The 21,536-nt window shown below is 41.2% G+C and overlaps 1 protein-coding gene across 1 annotated transcript in view; it reads right to left on the bottom strand.

Moving 5' to 3' along the window:
* The window catches only part of LOC134227172 (probable ubiquitin carboxyl-terminal hydrolase FAF), a 55,447-nt gene extending 34,239 nt beyond the window's left edge, over nt 1-21,208 (bottom strand). Inside the window, exon 1 of the mRNA XM_062708485.1 lies at nt 20,769-21,208. The gene's annotated coding sequence lies outside the window, so the exon portion shown is untranslated. The remainder of the gene's footprint in view (nt 1-20,768) is intronic.
* Nucleotides 21,209-21,536: the final 328 nt, after the last annotated feature.

The following is a 21,536-nucleotide window of genomic DNA, read 5'->3' as shown; positions in this document are numbered from 1 at the left end:
ACTTGGACATTAATTTACAATGTTCTGAAAACTCATATGTGAATACGTACATTATGTGGAAGATATTGATTTGAAAAATGTATTGGAGGTAACCACTTTTCCTTCGATGGGACACGAATGGGATACGAACAAATGGAGATTACAAAAGGGGAGGATGAGACGATACAGTCGAGTTGGATCGCTACAAAGGCCTTAAGACAATCTAAACAGTTCATCACTCCAAACAAGAAAATTTCAAATAAATTGCTAAATCTGAAAAAAAGTTCTTTGAAAATAGTTATTGGTCTGCTCACAGGTCATTGTCCGGCCAGATATCATTTGAAAAAGATAAACAGAAGTCAAACTGATATCTGTCGCTTTTGTGACTGTGAGATTGAGACCTCTATTCTAGCACTATTCCTGCGAAGAAAGTACTTTGAGAAGGGCATATTAAGTCCTACCGATATCTGGACAGCAAACCCCAATATGGTAGTAAAGTTTATTGAAACGGTAATACCAGATTGGGGTACTTCGCATCAGGAGACAATAGCGATAACTATAGATAGTAGAATCTATAGATGAGCGAAAGCGTGGCTGAGTCATTTTTTTTTGCCCGTGCACACGCGCATATGACGTCACAGCCCTTAACGTTTCCATTGAAATCGTGACGTCATGCTCGTTTGGAGACACGTTTGACAGTTCGTTTGGAGAAGTCCCCACATGGTAACTCGCTGATCTGAGTAGATTCAATACTAACAAGGGGTATACCACAATAGATCAACTTAGGGTCTATCTCATTTGGAGAATTAAACTTAAAAGTGACAGTTCGAAAATTAAAAAATCACCCCGTTGTAAGAATGGCTGGTGCTACCCAGCAATTCCAATAAGACATCGATGGAAAATGATTCGATATCTGTCAAAAGTAATCTTGCTCTGCGAGCAGGGTTATTTGATAATTATTGAAATGTCACTTTTAAGTTTAATTTCAGTTTAATTATCCAATTGAGACAGACCCTTAATGGTCGCAGTGGTTAATTCCCAAAAAAAAAATGCTAAGCTACGAAGGACCTCCGTCGGTCTTCGCAACCTAGCGGCTTCTGAACGAGCTCGAGATTCCCAAATTGGACACATAGTCGAATCACTCACAATCCATTTGTCAAGCCAACAACATTTCCACATGTGTATAGTCTGTCTCATTTGGAGAATTAAACTGAAATTAAACTTAAAAGTGACATTTCAATAATTATTGAATAACCCTGCTCGCAGAGCAAGATTACTTTTGACAGATATCGAATCATTTTGCATCGATGTCTTATTGGAATTGCAGGGTAGCACCAGCCGTTTCTATGATTGGGTTATTTGCTAATTTTCGAACTGTCACTTTTAAGTTTAATTCTCCAAATGAGACATACCCTTAGGCTTCGGTCCGATTCGAGAATTAAAATCGAATTAAACTTAAAAGTGACAGTTCGAAAATTATGATATCCCCCGCTCATAAAAATGGCTGATGCTACCCAGCAAGACCAACAAAACATCTATCAAAAATGATTCCATATCTGTCAAAAATAATCTTGCTCCGCGGGCAGGGTTATTTGAAAATTATTGAACTGTCATTTTTAAGTTGAATTTTATTTTAATTTGCGAATCGGACCAAAGCCTTATAATGTCTGGCGGCTACTTCTACTTGATGACCGACTGGCAAATAGCTCACACAACCTCACTTGATCAGTACAATTGCTGATGAAAAATGTCGCACGGCAAGTGCTGGGCAAAGCGTACCATTGCACAGTGTTGCTTTTTGCCGATTTCATGCGCTTTTTTAATACCATCGATAAAAAGTTTTCTATATTTCAGGTATTTTTACTACCTTCGACAAAGTTGTTTGGCTAACAAAAATACACTTTTTTGTAGAACAAAGCTCTAGCTCTTGAAATTGGAAAGTTATTTGAGAAAATGTATGTTGTGCTCAAAAGTTAATTTTTATAATCCTATAGCATTTACATAAACTTCTTCTTCTTCTTATTGGCATTACATCCCCACACTGGGACAGAGCCGCCTCGCAGCTTAGTTTTCATTAAGCACTTCCACAGTTATTAACTGCGAGGTTTCTAAGCCAGGTTACCATTTTTGCATTCGTATATCATGAGGCTAGCACGATGATACTTTTATGCCCAGGGAAGTCGAGACAATTTCCAATCCGAAAATTGCCTAGACCGGCACCGGGAATCGAACCCAGCCACCCTCAGCATGGTCTTGCTTTGTAGCCGCGCGTCTTACCGCACGGCTAAGGAGGGCCCCATTTACATAAACTTAGTGCACAATTAAGGCAAAACGTGGGACATTTGAAATCTATATAACTCACGTGTAATTTCATGTAAACACAAGCTTCAACCGCGAGGTAAGAGTAAACATACAGCACATAAAACACATTTTCTCAAATAACTTTTCAAATTTAAAGAGATAGAGCTTCGCAATGTTCTACAAAAATGTGTATTTTTGTTAGCCAAAAAACGGTGGGCAGCAGGGACTATGTCCAAGGGCTTGACGATCCCTCCCCAGGCCATCTGCGAGTTGTGGGGCTTGCCTAGGATGTGGTGGGGTTTGACAGTGGGCCCTGTTAAACCTCTATAAAAAGCTGCATGTATCCGCAAGTAGGCTCCACCAAAGCGACCGTGTGCCGCTCAAAGCGCACAAGCCCAAGTCCTGGTGTTAGGTGGGACGCTAAACAGCCCTGACACGACGGCCCTCCGACGAGACAGGAGGTTTGCGCAGGCCCAATAAGCCGCCTATAAAACCAATCATTACGAACAATATAAGAGATAATGCGACTCGATATAATCGGCAAAGACCTAGGCGACGAATACAGGATCACGATTGGAAGCTTGGAACATGGAATTGCAAGTCGCTAGGTTTCGCAGGTTGCGACAGGGTGATCTACGATGAATTACATCCCCGCAACTTCGACGTCGTGGCGCTGCAGGAGATTTGCTGGACAGGACAGAAAGTGTGGAAAAGCGGGCATCGAGCGGCTACCTTCTACCAAAGCTGTGGCATCACCAACGAGCTGGGAACCGGCTTCATAGTGCTGGGTAAGATGCGCCAACGCGTGATTGGGTGGCAGCCAATCAACGCAAGGATGTGTAAGCTGAGGATTAAAGGCCGTTTCTTCAACTATAGCATCATCAACGTGCACTGCCCACACGAAGGGAGACCCGACGACGAGAAAGAAGCGTTCTACGCACAGCTGGAGCAGACATACGATGGATGCCCACTGCGGGACGTTAAAATCGTCATCGGTGACATGAACGCACAGGTAGGAAGGGGAGAAATGTATAGACCGGTCATCGGATCGGATAGTCTGCACACCGTATCGAATAACAACGGCCAACGATGCATAAACTTCGCAGCCTCCCGTGGAATGGTAGTCCGAAGCACCTTCCTTCCCCGCAAAAATATCCACAAGGCCACATGGAGATCACCTAACCAAGAAACGGAAAACCAAATCGACCACGTTCTAATCGACGGTAAATTCTTCTCCGACATCACGAACGTCCGCACTTACCGCAGTGCGAATATTGAATCCGACCACTACCTCGTTGCAGTATGCCTGCGCTCAAAACTCTCGACGGTGTACAACACGCGTCGAAGTCGGACACCGCGGCTTAACATTGGGCGGCTACAAGACGGTAGACTAGCCCAAGAATACGCGCAGCAGCTGGAAGTGGCACTTCCAACGGAAGAGCAGCGCGCAGCATCTCTTGAAGATGGCTGGAGAGATATTCGATCCGCCATTGGTAGCACCGCAACCGCTGCACTTGGCACGGTGCCCCCGGATCAGAGAAACGACTGGTATGACGGCGAATGTGAGCAGTTAGTGGAAGAGAAGAATGCAGCATGGGCGAGATTGCTGCAACACCGCACGAGGGCGAACGAGGCACGATATAAACAGGCGCGGAACAGACAAAACTCGATTTTCCGGAGGAAAAAGCGCCAGCAGGAAGATCGAGACCGTGAAGAAACGGAGCAACTGTACCGCGCTAATAACACACGAAAGTTCTATGAGAAGTTAAACCGATCACGTAAGGGCCACGTGCCACAGCCCGATATGTGTAAGGACATAGGTGGAACCTTCTTACGAGCGAGCGTGAGGTGATCCAAAGGTGGCGGCAGCACTACGAAGAACACCTGAATGGCGATGTGGCTGACGAAGATGGCGGTATGGTGATGGACCTGGGAGAACGCGCGCAGGACATAATTCTACCGGCTCCGGATCTCCAGGAAATCCAGGAGGAGATTGGCCGGCTCAAGAACAACAAAGCCCCTGGGGTTGACCAACTACCAGGAGAGCTATTTAAACACGGTGGTGAGGCACTGGCTAGAGCGCTGCACTGGGTAATTAGGGGTGATCGGGGCAATATGGGCCACCTAAGGAAATCGTTCCGAAAAGCGCTGAAAAGCTCAAAAAAGCATCGTTCAAATGTAGTTGACTTATACTAGAGAATGTTACCTTTCATATTTCGTCGATGAATGACGAAAAATGCGTTTGGAAATTGTTGGAATGCACTTTTGAAAATGTATTGATTTCAATGTGTGTTCCCGACTATACGGGGCAATATGAGCCACCATTTGGGGCAGTATGGGCCACCCTTCCAAAACCTTTATTTAGGCGAAAAAAGTATCGTAACATAGAAGAATATGATATTCCTACAACAGTTGTAAGTATTCCATATCAAATAAAATGAAAAAATTGCACAACAGCGGATTGAACTGATTTGCCACTCTTCACCGTTTGAACAGCCACATTTCAATTGGTCAATGGTCATTTTTTCTGTTTCTATCGCAGTAATGCGCTGTTGTAATTTTTTTTCGTAATGAATCTTACATATATGATAATATTCTTGTATTTGAATACTGAAATTTTAACTTATTCGCATTTTAAGGCCAGATATCTTGTTCTATGCAGGTATGCCCATATTGCCCCATAGAGACTGGTTTTGGGAAAACAAAGTTTTATGATAAATTCAGATTTGTATCAATATAAACATGAGTGCACAATATTCAATTTTAATATATCTTTTGATTGTGGTGTATTTTTGACCTGTATTTTAATCAGTTTTGTGTCAAAACCTTATTTATAAACTTGAAATCTTATAATAATTTTGCCTATGCAGTGAAAATTTACATTTTCAAGTATATTTTCATGTTTGAATTGAATTTTAATGCGGTTTTCACGTTGATGCATATGTGGAGCATCCTCTTAAAGATCATATAACTTTTACATGATAAAACTTGTCAATAAGCTCAAAATGAGGGTGGCTCATATTGCCCCGTATGTTCATATTGCCCCTACTGCCCCTACCAAGATTTGGGAGGAGGAAGTTTTGTCGCAGGAGTGGATGGAAGGTGTCGTGTGTCCCATCTACAAAAAGGGCGATAAGCTGGATTGTAGCAACTACCGCGCAATCACATTGCTGAACGCCGCCTACAAGGTACTCTCCCAAATTTTATGCCGTCGACTAGCACCAACTGCAAGGGAGTTCGTGGGGCAGTACCAGGCGGGTTTTATGGGCGAACGCTCCACCACGGACCAGGTGTTTGCCATTCGCCAAGTACTGCAGAAATGCCGCGAATACAACGTGCCCACACATCATCTATTCATCGACTTCAAAGCCGCATATGATACAATCGATCGGGACCAGCTATGGCAGCTAATGCACGAACACGGTTTTCCGGATAAACTGACACGGTTGATCAAAGCGACGATGGATCGGGTGATGTGCGTAGTTCGAGTTTCAGGGGCATTCTCGAGTCCCTTCGAAACCCGCAGAGGGTTACGGCAAGGTCATGGTCTTTCGTGTTTGCTATTCAACATCGCTTTGGAAGGTGTAATACGAAGAGCAGGGATTAACACGAGTGGTACAATTTTCAATAAGTCCGTCCAGCTATTTGGTTTCGCCGACGACATAGATATTATGGCACGTAACTTTGAGAAGATGGAGGAAGCCTACATCAGACTGAAGAGGGAAGCCAAGCGGATCGGACTAGTCATCAACACGTCGAAGACGAAGTACATGATAGGAAGAGGTTCAAGAGAAGACAATGTGAGCCACCCACCGCGAGTTTGCATCGGTGGTGACGAAATCGAGGTGGTAGAAGAATTTGTGTACTTGGGCTCACTGGTGACTGCCGAAAATGACACCAGTAGAGAAATTCGGAGACGCATAGTGGCTGGAAATCGTACGTACTTTGGACTCCGCGAGACGCTCCGATCGAATAGAGTTCGCCGCCGTACTAAACTGACAATCTACAAAACGCTAATTAGACCGGTAGTCCTCTACGGACACGAGACCTGGACGATGCTCGTGGAGGACCAACGCGCACTTGGAGTTTTCGAAAGGAAAGTGCTGCGTACCATCTATGGTGGGGTGCAGATGGCGGACGGTACGTGGAGGAGGCGAATGAACCACGAATTGCATCAGCTGTTGGGAGAACCATCCATCGTTCACACCGCGAAAATCGGACGACTGCGATGGGCCGGGCACGTAGCCAGAATGTCGGACAGTAACCCGGTGAAAATGGTTCTCGACAACGATCCGACGGGCACAAGAAGGCGAGGTGCGCAGCGGGCAAGGTGGATCGATCAGGTGGAAGATGACTTGCGGACCCTCCGTAGACTGCGTGGTTGGCGACGTGTAGCCATGGACCGAGCCGAATAGAGAAGACTCTTATATACCGCACAGGCCACTTCGGCCTTAGTCTGAATAAATAAATAATAATAAAAAACGGTGGTGGTGGTAAAAAGGTGGTAAAAATGCCTGGAACATTCATAATTCAAATGATTGATTCAAACAATCATTTTACAGATTTTCTCAAAAAAGGCCCTTTTCATACCTAACGTCTTCTCCAAACAAACTACAGCGAAAAAAAAATCAGCAGAAACGATGCTATTAAAAAATGGACGGCAAAAAGCAACACTGTGTATTGGTACTTCGCGTACCTGAAGGAATAAAATAGACCCCATTTCGCGGTCCTTAGCCTCTTACCCAGCAACTCCTATCCCTACCTCCTCGTGGCGCTGGTCGGGATACCAGCAACCTCTCCGGAGGTGCAAATCTGATCGAGCGGCTCTCAACAGCGTCTGTTCTCCATGTTAGGGGCGGCTGATCATCGTCCGAGCCAGCGAGGGCAACCCTGGTAAGGTTACCAAGAAAGGCAAAAGTAGAGCAAACTGATTGATTCAACGGCAACAGACCCGGCAACGAATAAAGGACAACGATTGGAATGTCGGATTTTGGAACGTGAGAACTTTGAATGAACCCGCACGTGTTGAACTCTTGGCTCGTGAGCTGTAGAAGGTCGGCGTGAGTGTGGCAGCAATCCAGGTGGCCCAGAACTGGAAGACGTGAATTCCGGGCGGTGGATCCCATATCCGGTGGAAGCCGATAAGCGACCGCATTTGCGTGTTGAGAATGAAGGGCAAATTCTTCAACTATAGCCTGATCAGCATCTATGCCCCAACGATCGACAAGCACGATGACGTGAAGGATGAGTTCTATGAGAGCCTTGATAAGTGCCCAACACACGATGTAAAGATTGTCATCGGGGATGCCAATGCGCAGATCGGAAGAGGAAGTTTCTTTCGCCCTGTCATTGGTATGGAAAGCCTTCATTCCGCTACCAACGATAATGGTCTGCGACTTGTAACCTTTGCTGCTGCTAGAGGGATGGCAATCAGCAGTACCTACTTCGCACGTAAAAATATCCGCACTTATAGCTCACAGATGGACCACGTGCTGATCGATGGACGACATTTCTCGGATGTTATAGATGTAAGGTCCTTCAAAGGTCCGAACATTGACTCGGATCACCATCTGTTCATTGATTTCAAAGCAGCGTACGATTTAGTGAAAAGAAATGAGCAGTGGCAGATAATGTCCGAACATGGTTTTCCGGCGAAACTGATACGTGCAACGCTGGATGGCTCAAAATCAAGTATTCGGATTGCAGACGGATTGAAGCAGGGTGATGGTTGTCTTGAGTTACGTATTTAATAAATAAATAAATAAATGCACTTTGTAGTTGCAAAAATTCGGGCGCGACTTTCCTGCGTCACGAATTTACGAAACAACAAAACGATGCGTTTCAATATCCAACGCTTGTCAGTTGAAGGAGTTGCTGAACAGTACCACCAGAAGCTGGACGAGCGGATATGAGATGCCACCGGATCTAGCGACGTCAACAGATTGTGGGAAAATATCCACGAAGCTGTGACTACAACAGCGCAGGAAGTGTTAGGCACTGCACAGCGACGCCAACGGTTGGTTTGATGAGGAGTGCCAGCGAGTGACGGACGAGAAAAATGTTGCTAGGAGTCGAATCCTAGTGACTTGTACCCGTTCCAACAAAGAGCGGTACAGTGTAGCAAGGCCAGAAGAGAAACAAATCCACCGCAGAAAAAAGGCAACACGAAGAGAGTGTGATAGCTGAAGCGCAGGAGAACATCACGCAGAGAAAATCTACCTTTTAGAACTAAAAAATAAAATTATTGAAATATGTTTTAAACTTAAATATTTTATTTTTAAAATCAAAACTGAAATATATTTAATTCAAAAATTTCCATTGTTGTTTCCACTGCAATCAAGTATAAATTATAATACAGTAGGGGAACGGTTCGACACTTCATCCTATAGCTCCTATTTCAATCCTATTTAAAACAAAGCAATAAAAAGGAATTTGGTTTGTTTCTTATTTTAGTGATTTTTTGACGTAAACTACGTCTAAGGGGAAGCCCAGGATGCAGAGTACAAAATGAAAATTTTCAAATTGGAGGCCGTCACGAAATCACGTAAGATTTCAAACTTTAATAGCTACTTTATATTTCGATGGATTTTCAAGATTTATACACCCGGTTCTTTTTTTACACGGGTGGGTTTTAGTTGATTGCGACCTTTACCGTTGATGAAACTATGAGTTAACCCCATGCAAAATTTCACAAAAAATCAAAGAAAATTCAGGTGGTATTTGAAAAGCTGTGAAAAATTAGGTTAACCGGGAATGTAAAGAATACCAACCGTGTAAAAAAAATATTGGGTGTATATCAAACAAATTCTCAAACTTTTCACCAATTCGCTGATTGTAGTAGAACTTTTGATTATCAACGTTAATCTATTGAAAATTTCAGTTTTTTCATGCTTGGTAAAAATTTCAGAACCAACCAATTGCTTCCGTGCATCCCCAACACAGACATCAGATTGATGTAAGGTACGTATTTTTTTGACTCACCGCTTCATTTTCTCTGTGCATAAAAAGATCCGTGTCTAACGCGCGCGCATCATTTTAGTTCGAGATTTCACACGAGCGGATCGCTCCGCTGGAGCATGCAAACTACCCAATAGTGAGTTTAATTCACCCAACCTCGAACATCCGTACGGGAAGCCAAAATTGAGTAAGTAGGGTCGAAGTAGTTTGCCTTCACTCCCATGTTAAAAAAGTACCCAACGGAAAATTTATTTACCCAAATGTAAGTTTAATTCACTTAATTTCGACCTCAGGTAATAAAACTCAAAATTGGCTTCCCGTATTGAACTGGCGTCGTTGGATTGTTTGGCTCTTTTGTTTTTGACAACAAAAGAAAGAGTGGATGAAAGAGAAGAGAAAAAATAACTCAAAAGTAAGTTTAAAAATACTCAATTTTGGGTACTTCTTTTCTTCCGTGTGGATCATCTGGTAGTGGTCTAGTAAGTAACAACGACTTGGTGGCGTTGGCGTTCAGTGGTGTCTGTGGCGGTCGTGGCAGCGCATCATTTACGGTCGAGATTTCACGGAGCGTTTACCAGCAGCCGTCTGTAGCTACGAATTAGGGGATGGTACAATTTAAATCAATCGGTCCTTTGTTAGGATCATCATTACACACAGAAGAGAATTGGTTTTACCAAAAATGTCCAGCAAAGTGAAAATTCATCCAAAAATGGCGGCCATCGGCGATGGTTGCTGCAGACAACTTGTCGTCAGTAGGAACATCACTCAAGTGGAATCGTAGCTCGCATGCTGTTAGTAATTGCAAAGGTGCACAATTTAAAAAAAATCGGTCATTTGTCAGGACCATTACTATACAAACAGTGTTTGTTTAAAGAGTACGGTGTTTAAATTTGATGCTTGAATTTGCGATTTCTTTTTATACTGCTGAATGGTTAAGGCACAGAGAAACAGACGTCTCACTTTACACATGTTCCATCGTTCATCTTTTTAACGGTGGATTCAATTTTTTGTAGGTGGTCGATCAGCCACCGATGGCGCTTCCATCGGTTTTACTTGTGTTTGACGTTTGCTCACTACCGCCACCTGGTTGCCGCTTGTCCACCTTCAGTGCATTTAGAATTCGGCGGTACTGTTTTCGTGACGATGATTTTGATTGCATTTTGTTCTAAGTGAGACGTCTGTTTCTCTGTGGTTAAGGTGAAGCGTTGTGGCACTCAAATTTCTATGTGATTGTGTCATAAAAATCATCAACCATGGATTTGTAGTGGTGGAAACTTCCAATACCAATTCAGTAAGCATACACGTGGGATTCATTTTTTGTTAACATCCAACAACAGTAAACATTGCACGTATTCGGAAGAATTCAGCCCAATTTAGACGCAGTATTAATCAATACAATCTAAGTATGGGATTAACTGATAGAATTTGTCAGAAAAGGATCAGTTTTTCTTTGGTTTAGATGAATATTTATGAATTTTGTTTTCACGATGCTGGCTGTTTATGTTTACATCACCGTTGTTGCCAGCTGCTCAAACACATCAATAACAAGATCATTTTTTGCTCCGATTTTTCAGTTTTTACAATGCACTTCAAAACAGATTCAATAAGATATTATTACTGCATCAATACATAATGCGTTAGGAAAAGATTGATTAATTTTATCGATATTTTACATGTTTCCGCTATGATTCCACAATAGTTCATATCGACATCACTGTCTGTTGCTGATCAATGATTGCTTGCATACGACGCTACCGACGACGTGCAGAGTGTTGAAACCGGCGACGTCGTTGGAATGGTGCGTTAGTGGGGGAATTTTTTCACTTTGTTCAATTGCTTATATATCTTCCCTAAATTAGCGCTATGTGATGATATCATCATACTAAGTCCATCAACTAAGTCCTGATTTACTTTTTTAGTGAGAAGATGGTCAGGTATGTAGTCAGTATATGAATTAAAATTATCGGTGCATATCCGAGTGGGTGGGGTGGGTGATTGTTTGACTGTGTTGGTAAGCCGCAAGGCAGCCATTCTGAATGACATGTCATGAAGCCTTAAAGACGATAGCGCGGCAAATATTTTTTGCATCTACCATCACCGACGGATACCGATGGGGGCGCTACCGACGCCCTAATAGACAAGTCACTCAAATCATTTATCTTCCGCCAAAATGGGGATCATGAAAGGAAGTGATATACGCGACTTGATGCGCCTTTACAACCACTGACACTAACCAAACAATTATTACGGATAAAAAGAAAAATTTGGAAGGCTTCGCGGAAATAACGCGCAGAGGTAAATCCCCGCAAAGAACAAATTGTACATAGTGTGCGATGACTTGGATTCAAATATCAACATAATTCAACTGCATAAAAATGAATCGGCAGTGGCTTAGGGCCAATTTCTTCACCTTCGCTTAACTCTTAAGCGGTGCTTACCCATACGTTTAAACCTGGTTTAAGGCCTAAGCGGAGGTGAAGAAATCGGCCCTTAGCGTTTATGGAAGCTAATCATTTTTCGATTTCCTGCCAGATTTGTAAGAACTTTAGCGTATAGTTTCATGTCATAAAACTTTCATGTGTCCGTGATGATTCATTTACATATACGGCTTATCGGATCTGCGCAAACCTTCTAAAAACCTTGCATCTCGCAGGGGGCGTTGAGTCAGGTCTATCGTGTCAGGTCCCACCTAACCCCAGGATTTGAGTTAGTGCGCTCCGAGCGACACACGGTCATAGGGTCTACTTGCCCATATATGCAGATTTTCATGGACGTTTATCAGGGCCAACCCCATCAATCTAGGCAATCCCCACAACTCACAGTGGCCAGGGTACGGATTGTCAATCTCTTGGGCATAATCCCTGCAGCCCCCAAAACCCAAACATCTGATTTTTCATGGACTTTTTGGTTTCTATTTGTTCATTCTCCACCGAATGATTAGGTATGATTTAGATATAGAAATGTCATAAATATTAATATAAACCAAACAATTTAGCGTTGGCTTCCTTTGATCACTAACCAGGAAAATATTCATTGGAAGCGCTTTGAATTTTCCAGGTTTCCAAATTTTTCTTGCAATGCGTAATATCCGAATGAGAAAATTTCACTTCCTACCGCTAAATGGATGCAACAGCAACCACGGCTAATAAAATTTCTACAGCAACGTTAGCCGACGGCCATCATTGATGCCGTTGGGATCAATAACGTGGCAATCATAGCCATTTAATTTAATTTCACTTTAAAGAAATCTGGAATGGCGATAGTGAATTGCGCATTTAATCGGTCCTTTTTCAGGACCATCATTTTATTAAAAAAAATCAAAGGTGCAGCCCAATCGGGTTGTACGCAAAGGTAACGTAGGACTACGTGGCTATTCGAAATTGATGGTATTGCCATGATAATTCGTGTCGTTCTATTAACATTGAGCAAACTGCTCGGAGGCCAACTGAATCAAGAAGTCGAATATTTGTTCCAAGTTGGATGGACTTTGAGTCTCTAACCGTGGAATTAACATGACTCATCGGCCGCTGAAGCCACTCGACTGGCTTTCAGCCGGGGACATCACAATCCTTACTTTGCCAGGTACGCTTACATCGCGGGCGAAAACCAAACGTTGCAAATAAATATATTTGCGTTTGGTTTCACGCCACTTCTGATTCTGCTTATTTCTCCTTTATTTCGGCTATTTTTGAGGATGGTGTCCTCCAAAAAGGTCTTTATACAAAAGAAGGGTTATCTGACAATCCGATATGAAATTTATAAAATGCAAAAATCAATCGTAACTAGCAAATTTGATAGCGCGGCGGAGGGAGATGATGCAATTAATTTGAACGGATGGAATCACTAACAGCAACCAAGGTACCACGCTAAACCCGATGCCGCCGAAACAATCAATTTTCGCAATTAACTCTTTCTTTCCATAAAATAATGAGAAGAAAATCCTAAATCCTGAGAAGAACCATTTTTCATTTCCCAATGCGACTTTCCAATGAGTAACTACATCTAAACGCTTGTCGGCACCTTGCGTTGTAACTGTCTGACCGCCACTTGATGATTTTTCGCTAAGCCTCCAAAATTTGGAATAAATTTTCCTCATTGCCACTGCCACCAACGCCTTCGTACTGCTGTATCCGCTCCGCTGCATCGAATGTCGAATTTTTAGCATCGGCACTGGCGGTGCGGGATCGCCACAGTGCTATTTTTATGGTCAACCCTTTCTTCATATGAAATGCTGGTTCGTTGAGGTTGAATGATCTGCAGCAACACATCGAACACCACCACCAATGCGATGGATTTCCTTTGAAAATGTTATTAGCGCCTCCGTGATGCTGTGTCCGCTCCGCAGCGATCGCTTTGATGCGTCTGCTCTGCGTGAAACCTTGTTCAAACTGAGGATTAGATCCAAACCCGCAAGTGATTGATTTTTGATGTCTGTGCTAGTGATGCAGGTACGTGATTGGTTGGTTGACCTTTTTCTAAACTTTTTATCAATTATCGATAATAAATAGTTAAAAATCAGTATTTTCAAATAAATGCGACGAAGCGTTGACTCATCCTTGATCGAATGGTTCAAAAAAATTGAAAATCCATCGAGAAACGTCTTAGATATTAAAGTTTAAAGTCTATCATATTTTCGTGACGGTCCCCGATTTTCGCAATCGTAAATTGTACCCCAATATAGAAAACACAGACGTAGTCCTACGTCAAAAAAAAGTTTTGTTTGCTGTATTGGAAATTGTTGCACAAGGGAAATTTTCTTCTAAAATTCTTATTTTCGTTTTGCTGCTGTTAGCGACTGGGAACGGTCATTGAGAGGTTTTTTTGCAGTTCAAGGAACATCTATGATGGTCGTCGGTGGTGATTGAAGAAAATGTAAAAAGAACAGATTATGATAATTTTTTATTATAATTTGTGATTGTGTCATGTATACAACCTAATATGATATTATGATTCTTATTGCACCAAGAGGTTTTACGTAGTTTACGTAGAACGGTCGTGTCTTGTACACAACCCTTTCATTTTTTTCGCCAGTTAGCACACGTGTTAGCAAAAAGAAGCGACGAGTTTGTTTCTGTGTTTCTTTGTTTTGCGATGAGATGAATACATGTTCAGTGAGATGGAAACATTTCCCCTTTATTATAAACTAGTTTGTGGAGTAAATATTTGAAAAAAAGCAATACAAATATAACTATTGTGGTTTTATTTTCCAAACGAAGCCAAGAAATTTTAAATAACATTTGAAATAAATTTTTGATTACAAGTTTTTTTTAATTTGGGAAAAATATTGTTGAAACCAAAATTTTTTCTTTTTGGTTTAAAAATATTTTTTGTACAAGCAAAAACATATATTGTAAACTCAACAATTTTTATTTTGAGAGCTGTTTTGAAACATTGTAGAAACAACAATATTTTTCGTCTAATCAAATCTGATTTTTTGTTGAAAGAGCAATTATTATCTTTGTTGTTTTTATACATAATATCATTGAGTTTAATAAACATTTATCTGCGTGATGGATAGAAACGATATGCGAAGGGTTAACGCAACTGTCAATGGTGCGCGACATAAGACTGCGCCATGTGTAATGACCGAGAGGGGAATTTGCTGACAGACAAGACTATGGTGGCAGCCAGGTAGAAGGAGCACTTCGAAGATTTGTTGAACGGTGTAAATGAAGGTGTAATAAGGAGCAGAATGGACAAAGTCGGCAGCGATCAAGCTGTGGAACCACTAACGCTGGACGAGGTAAAGAAGGCTCTGAACGAGCTGAAAAACAGTAAAGCTGCTGGGAAGGACGAGATCCCAGTCGAGCTTCTCAAACACGGAAGTGAGCAGCTGCATCAATCAATTCACCACATTATCCAGAAAATATGGGAGGTTGAAGAACTGTCTGCCGGCTGGTTGGATGGCCTCATTATGCCCAATTTATAAGAAAGGGCACAAACTAGAGTGTGCTAATTACAGAGGGATCACCCTTCTGAACTCGGCGTACAAAATCCTGTCCCGTATTCTGTTTTACAGACTGAGACCACTTGAGGAGTCCTTCGTCGGCGAATACCAGGCAGGTTTTTGTGAGGGCTGATCAGATGTTTAGCCTGCGGATGATCCTTGTTTAATTCCGGGACTACAACTTGCAGACTCACCATCTGTTCATTGATTTCAAAGCAGCGTACGATTCAGTGAAAAGAAATGAGCAGTGGCAGATAATGTCCGAACATGGCTTTCCAGCGAAACTAATTAGACTGATACGTGCAACGCTGGATGGCTCAAAATCAAGTATTCGTATTGCAGACGAAGTGTCAACCTCGTTTGTGACCTTAGACGGATTGAAGCAGGATGATGCACTTTCGAATTTATTGTTCAACATTGCACTCGAGAGCGCTATTAGGAGATCTGGCGTGCAAAGGAACGGCACTATCATCTCACGGTTACATATGCTCCTGGGCTTTGCTGACGACGTCGACCTCATTGGAATCGATCGTAGAGCAGTAGTGAAGACTTTTGTCCCACTGTAGAGGGAGACGGCCAGGATAGGCTTAACCATTAACTCTACCAAGACAAAGTACATGGTGTCAGGTAGAGATAGAGGAAGACATAGTGGTGTTGGTGCTGAGGTAGTGCTTGATGGGAATGTATTTGAAGTTGTTGAAGAATTTGTTAATCTTAGAACGCTTGTAACATGTGACAATGACGTTTCCCGTGAAGTGAAAAGACGTATTGCTGCTGTGAATAGAACCTTTTTCGGATTACTTAACCAGCTTTTGTCCCGCAACATGCAGACGGAAACGAAATTTGCTCTATACAAAACTTTGATTCTACCAGTAGCCCTTTATGGACATGAAGCATGGACATTAAGAGAGACGAACCGGAGAGCTTTCGGGGTTTTCGAGCGAAAAGTGCTGCGTACAATACTCGGAGGGAAACTAGAAAATGGTGTTTGGCGCAGACGCATGTGCTGTATCAAGTATACAAAGAAGAAAATATTGTGAATCGTATAAAATACGGCAGACTTCAGTGGGCTGGTCACTTAGTGCGAATGTCGGAAGAAAGAATAGCGAAAACAATATTCAACAGAGAATCAGATAGGGGCCGGCGACTTCGTGGAAGGCCACGAACACGCTGGCTGCACGCGGTGGAATCGGACCTGGGGACCCTGAACGTTCGGGGAAACTGGAGGAACATCGCCCAAGACCGACGATTATGGAGCTCTACAATACGCCAGGAATATGTGTAGCGACGCTGTATTCAACCAGTTTCAGTTTTGCCGTTCTCGTATACAAAGTATAAAGGCTATAGGATCACTCCAAAACCGAACTTTTGATAGAAGGCTCGGATACCCATAGTGTTATATACCAATCGACTCAGCTCGACGAATTGAGGTGATATCTGTATGTGTGTGTGTGTGTACAAAAATGTGAGACAAACTTTTTTGTACTTAGCATTATCCGATTTGCTCGCAAAAAGTCGACGCGGATTGCGTTCTAGTTGTTTCCTATTGAAAATTGGCCCGATCGGTCATTGCGTTTTAAAGTTATTGAAAAAACATTGTTTTTTGCCACGGGTTTGTGTTTTCAAAAACGAAAAAAAATGTGGTTTTCAAGGATTGCACCAATGCATTCAAATGACCGCAAATGGATATGAATTGACGGAAAAAGTAAAATCTATCCCTCTGAAGTGCTATTTCGACCTCTCTTATGTGTTTTTCTTCTTTTTTTTAAAGCGCTAAAAATGCACCACAAACGCTAGGTGGATTGATCTGGTTTTTTTTTTTCAATAATTTCTCTAAAGAAACTTACGAAAACTTCTTAAGGAATTGTTCCAAAAATTTGTTTGGGAATTTCTTCGGGAATTCCTTCGGAACTTCTTACGAAAGTTCCTTCAAAAAATCATTTGATAATTTCTTTGTAAATTACTTTGGAAAAGCTTTTAGCAATGTCCTCGGAAATGTTTCAAGGAATTCCTTTGGGAAACCGTCAGAATTTCCTTTGAAAATTCGTTCGGCAATACACTGCCGTTGGACGCATAAATGTCACTTTTACTTTTTAATATTTTTGAGGATTTGATGACTAACGTCATAATTAGATACGTATTTTTGAAATATTTTGTCAAAACAGAGGCTTTATTCTGGAAAACTCGAAAAAAATCTGAGGTCAATTGGTCACATTCGAACAATTGGATGCATACTTGTCACACCGGGATAATTGGACGCATATTTATCACACAAAAAAAAAAGTTATGTAACAATCACACAAAAAGATACATAGCACTGGGAGAAGGCGATATGAAACATTTGCATTTTATACCATCCCGCCCAGCCCGTTGCTGGGGGGCATGGAGTGCGATCCTCTCGTTTAATAAACAATGTGCACTCGCTTGACTGTGGATATACAACAGTAAAGTACATGTGGAGATTGGACAAATCAAGCATACGAAAGATATTCAATTTGCAAAAAAGAGAGCTAACCGCGGTGGAGGTTGGTACTCGGATTCTGATGGCTTTTCCGCAAACGTGACCTTTAAGTGGTCTTGTTGTGTAGGGGTTATCACGCATATCTAGAGAGTAGGAGGTTGAGGGTTCGAGTCCCTCCAAGACACGTGGATTCTTTTTCGCAAATTTCATATCAATTTGTCCATTTCGAAACATATGCTGTGCATGAGCTGTGCACAGCCAAGATATTCAACAAGAAAAAACCGTTTTGTTTTGTAAAACTCATAATTATTGTGACATGTTATTGCGATAAAATTTATTCTAAGTATGAATCAAGTACAAAGATTAAATAGAAGCTTCTTGCTTCGTCGGAAGATCAATGAAAAACGATTTTTCCTCTTCGGTAACAACAGGTTGAACCCCTTTTATTAGAGAAGTTTTCATTTCTTCTTCAATTTCTTGAGGAGCATTTTGTCAACATACATTTGTATCAAAAAAGGATGAATCCTTTACAATCAACCACAATTGCTTCTTAGAAAACAACTTGCAGTATGTAAGGTCTTTACTGTTGCGTATCTAAGTTCAGAATGGCATTTTTCAAACATCACTTTTCGCATGGAATCCACGTACGGGCGAGGCTTGCAGTGGTTTATCGCATACTCCAAAACGGTGAGCTTTGAAGAAGTCAGTTGCTTGCGTATCAAGTACGTCAACATTGTTCTTTGCATTGCCAACCACAGACTTGAAGTTTTCATAACTGACGACACGTTCATGACGCATTTTGGAATCAAACGCGAATGGAAGAAATATCAACAGGGTCAACAGGCGCAAAGCTCTAATTAAAGACCAGCAGCCTTTACCAGAAAAAAATGCTCTTAAAGCAATCCAACCGAGGAAGCCGTATGACCCAGAAAATAAGTTCATAACTTGAGAACTTTTTGCAAATCCACAGAAAAAACTGCTTCACCTGATAGCACTTTGTCACCATCATCTCGATAAGACAGTCGTGATTCCTTTGGACGTAGAAGATGTAGTGCATGTCTTTGCCCCGGGCAAGGAAACTACGCCACTGCCGCTAAGAACCGGTTGGTCAACTTCTGGGACCGGTAATGGAACGTTTGCCAAACGAACTGTCAAACGTGTCTTCAAACGAGTATGACGTCACGATTCCAATGGAAATGTTAAGGGCTGTGACGTCATATGCATGTGTGCACGGTCGAAAAACCGACTCAGCCATGCTTTCGCTCATCTATAGATTCTACTATCTATAGTTTGGACCAAAGTACCGGTACTATAACTGTCAACAACATGATGGACAACGAGTATAATTACTAGACGTCTCTTACTGGAAATATTTTCGGGAAATGCTTCCAAAAATCTTTTGAATTCTTTTTGGGATTTTTTTAGGAGCTCATTCAGAAATTTTCTAGGAAAATTCCTATACGAATTGCTTTGGAAATTTTAATAATATCCTCAGGAATTTTTTCTGGAATTCCTAAGGGAAATTGTTGTAGGTATTTCTTTGAAAATCTTCAGTTACTTCTTCGGACATTCCTAGACAATTTCTTTTAGCGAATCTTCCCGAAATTCTTTCATAACTTCGGAAATTTGTTTCTGGATTTTTGCGTGAATACCTTCAAAATTTCCTCTAAGAATTCCTTTGGAAAGTCACGGACCACACACCTTGGAGTGACGGACCACACACCGTTCTCTCGACGAATTCGAGTCTAAGCGACGAAAAAACAGAAAATCGAAAGCAAACAGGCTCCTCTGGCTCCCATTCAAGCTCTTGAGTTCCCTTAACTTTAAAATTACATTGATGGACCTCAGAATGTACCAATTCGGCTACCTTCCTCCCCATTTTCTTTAGGTGCCTTTCTTAACTATCATTTTTTTTTGAATCACTAAGTGCATTCATTTTACGGTTAAAATGTTAAATATCAGTATTTCAATGCTGCGCTTTACATTGATCACATTGATGTCTATATAAATCATCAAAATTGTGTGTTTCAATAATTCGTCAACTTTTTCCGTTGGGTTACTTTCTTTCCACAGCGGAATCTAACACCGATTGAACAAAGAATAAATCAAATTGCAATATGATTATATCGAAATTTATTTACATAGTTTCACAATAATTTGGTTAGAAATTTCCTAAACAAACACGAATTATTTTAATGATACGGATTTGCTATACAGACCACCAAGAACCAAGAAATCCGTGAAATCATCCTACTTTGAGATAAATCACGTTATTATTTTTTAAACATATTATGGATAATCAAAACTAACAATAATTGTTAGTTTTGATTAATTATTGTGTTTTATTTTAATAAGCTTCTATATTGGGGGCGAAAAAAGACAGTCTATGAAGCGATGCAAATAAAGTTTTGAAAAACAAGCAAAATCACCATAAAGTATACAGATAGCATAAAGTGCTAAAGAAATATTACTAATGGATCACTCAAATGGAAGGAAATATTTAATTCCAATTCCTTTAATATTATATTTATCAGAGCTTGATTTATGCGATTTATTCATTCAAACACAATTACGTTTGTTGTCACTGCATTGCATGAAAGGGTTAAAATCGGTTTTGTTTACCTTTTTAGTTACGTCAGATTTAAAAATCATGCACAATTTTTTTTATTTTCATTACGCCACTTTTACGTTTGAATGTTTTAGCACAATTTGTACAAAAACATGTTGATCTTATTTTAACATACAAAACCTTTCACTTTTTTATGCCAAATAATTGATACTTTTTGATCCAGAAACTATTATCCACCTGCATCTTGTCTCCATTTTCCAAAGAATGACTAGGAAAAAAAACATCAAGAATTTGTACATTCCATGCAAGGATAATGGGGCGGGGTTGAGCACCGATTGGGGAGACTCCCCATAACCAAAAGCACACATCTGAGTAATACTTTATTCAAATTCTAATTTGAACTCCCTAATCATAGCCATAACTTTCTGAGCACTAAATACATCACACTCTTTGCAATTGCATGACACAGGTACTGAGTGTGCAAAAAAATTTTCACTTCTCGTCATGTTGTCATATCCCTGCGAGATTCAATTACTGAGACGACGATGACTTACCTCTGACAAGAGAGCTTCAATCAATAATCGTTGCGGCGATCCTGACCAGACGAGGTCGAGTTTTTCTGACGTAGTGGCTGAGTCTCGTCCGATGGTCGCTTTCAGGGAAACACGGCGTTCCTTTTATTTTATTTTTCGGATCCGGGATTTGTTCCGATTTATATTCTGATGTTGTGCAGCCGGTCTGACCTGACAAAATGGCCGACCCTGGTCCTTTTTTGCTGTCTGCCCGTTTGGTTTTCGCTAGTAGATCGAGTTAATGAACCTTATCATCGATTATTTTAATCAACCGAAACACTCACAGGAAATGCATCGATTTAATGCACCCAAAACTAGTTATTTCGCGATATAACACTACTAATTACATCAAACTTTGATCAGCGGATTCAATCGAAAAGCCACAAAGTCAAAAAATTGAATTCTGTGAATGTTATTGACTGACAAAACGAGAACAATAGACCAGTGCATGATGACGTAGGTTGACAGTTCACAGAGCTTTTTCATCGGGACTTAGCCTCTGGCGAAGCTTCCGATAAAATTGTTTCGTCATTTTATTCGCATGTAGATGTCCTTTGCGATTGATTTCATGCTGAATGAAAAGAATATCATTGAAATATTCGGATCGCAGCAATTTTAAACTAAAAATATGAATTTTAATTTTCTCCTCATCGATTTTTCTTCTAACACCTTGTAAACAAGCTCTGTGAACTGTCAAATAAGTGAGGTTAGATCAAGATCTTGCATTGGTCTATAAAAAAAGTACTAAAA

Source organism: Armigeres subalbatus, chromosome 3, assembly GCF_024139115.2.
Source record: "Armigeres subalbatus isolate Guangzhou_Male chromosome 3, GZ_Asu_2, whole genome shotgun sequence".
Lineage (NCBI taxonomy): Eukaryota > Metazoa > Arthropoda > Insecta > Diptera > Culicidae > Armigeres > Armigeres subalbatus.
This window is presented reverse-complemented; position numbering and strand designations above follow the sequence as displayed.